The following is a 2251-nucleotide window of genomic DNA, read 5'->3' as shown; positions in this document are numbered from 1 at the left end:
AAGTAGTTCTTGTCACAAAGCATAATGAAAAACGTAATCGTGTGAATTCTGTCTGATAATGGGATTTTTTAACACTTTTAGTAGAAACGCCAAAAATTCACATATTTCAATTTAACGTTAGAGTATCAAATTTTTCAAAATTTCAATAAGTTTTCGCTGTAGTTACTTCTAGCAAGATGTAGTTCATCGTATGAACCAAGAGGTTTAATGCAAACTAAAATTTTTCATTGTAATTCAGACGAAAAAGAAATGCACGGTGATTGGACCCTTTTCAATATTTATGATTCCAATTACCGTGCATAAGTGTAAAAGGCTTGAAATTATTGAATAATGTTGGATTCATTGTTAGGTCGTGATTACCCAGACAACCAGAAATCACATGAAAGTTCACGTTATAACTCGTTTATTCATATTAATTACATCAAATACGCAAAACACCGTGGATGAACTCGTCAAATTGATGTGTTTCCTCGCAGAAAACACTTTTTTTCTGAGTTCGTTTGTACATTTTGTTTCGTCCCATACACTCGTACAAAGTAAGTCGAATCAATCCGTAGCAGCTGTCAAATCAACATTTGATATCATAAGTTAAGTCCCATAAGATAACAGGTTAGTGCGGGGGAAAATTTATACAGTCGCATTGCATGTTATTAATCATCACATAATATATGCACGCATCCTCCACTTTTGTACGTAGAAGGCCTTTTCGCGACATCTTATAAGTGAAATTTTGCACATACAAAACCTCCAGGTGATTTCGTTATGCGTACATTTTGGTTGTCTGGGTAAATAACTTCATATCTAGTTTTAGAGCAAATATAAATTGGTTTGGACAATACAGTCAAAACTTCTATAACGATTTCAATGAAAAAATAATGATTTAATCATTTTTACAGCTCTCTATTGCTTTTACTGTAAATTAAGATTTGTATACCCTTAAAAATGAGTGCGCACTCTCCTAGCAACATAGTTGCTCCACTAACAACGTTTGTTCAAGATACGAATTTAAATCATGATGAAAACTACTCGCACGGTAAATAGTGCACTAGCGTGCACGATGAAAGGTGACATAGAACGGTACGAGGCGACCTTAAGGTGATTATAAAACGAAGCCAAACTTAGAATATTCAAGTGCACAAGACTGGAGAATCTGACAACAATTCGTGTTGAAAATCAATCAAATTACTTGCTTGCTGGTGGTGACCAATGGGATAAATTTTCAACGCGGAGTGCTGTTTGGTTCTCAAGTCTTGTGCTCTTGAAAATTTGAGATATGGCTTCGTTCTATAATCACCTTAACATGACATTAATAAACATATATTTTGAGTATTTTTTTGTTATGCATCACTAATTTTAGATTTTTCCCTGAACTATGGTATTATTGAACGCTTCGTAGTGGTATTCAAGTTTGCTTTAAATTATTTGAAAAAAAAAATATAATTTTTTGAAGCGCAGATTTTTCTTAAATGCACGGTGAATGGTAGCTTGGCGGTATATGATGGTTTAAAAAAACTGAAACAGGCCAGAACCAAACCAAGAATTTTTCGATTGTCAAGCGCGATCGCCTACCGCGCGACAATCGATAAAAGCGTTCATGATGACGTAACCAAAAATTATCTTTCTCTGTCCCTCTTCCATTATTAAATTTATTAGGATTTTTTTCTATATGGAGTTGACATTCACCGCTGAAAATGTTGACATGTTTTATATGGAGTTTCAAGGTTATGACATACGTGCTACGATCAGTTCGGTTGATTTAAGAAGAAACAAAACGCACCTTAAAAGCGTTCATGATAACTCAATCATAGTTACAATAGTAAATTTAAAAATTAGTTCATGGTTCTTTATAAACCAACGCTTGATTCAGTAATGCAGAAGAAAGAATCCGAAAAAATCGTCAATATATAGATATTGAAACTAGAACAACAAGATATGCACGCTTAAACACAATACTGAGTTCGATTTGAATGGATAATTTCTTCTTCTTTTTTTATAAAGTATATGACACATAAAGAAGCTGCACAATACTAATCTCGATTTAGTGTAACTTTATTTAAGGGATTGGAGAGTCTACTGGAATAAAGACGTTTAAAATGTGAAACCATGTCATTTCTGCATACATTTTCCTTTTTATTTCTACGAACATCAATCTTGTTGAGCTTCTTCTTCTTTTTCTTCTTCTTCTTCTTCTTCTTCTTGGCATTACGTCTCCACTGGGACAGAGCCTCTTAATTTTAGATAGGTTCTTTTG

Source organism: Aedes aegypti, chromosome 3 (genome assembly GCF_002204515.2).
Source record: "Aedes aegypti strain LVP_AGWG chromosome 3, AaegL5.0 Primary Assembly, whole genome shotgun sequence".
Lineage (NCBI taxonomy): Eukaryota > Metazoa > Arthropoda > Insecta > Diptera > Culicidae > Aedes > Aedes aegypti.
This window is presented reverse-complemented; position numbering follows the sequence as displayed.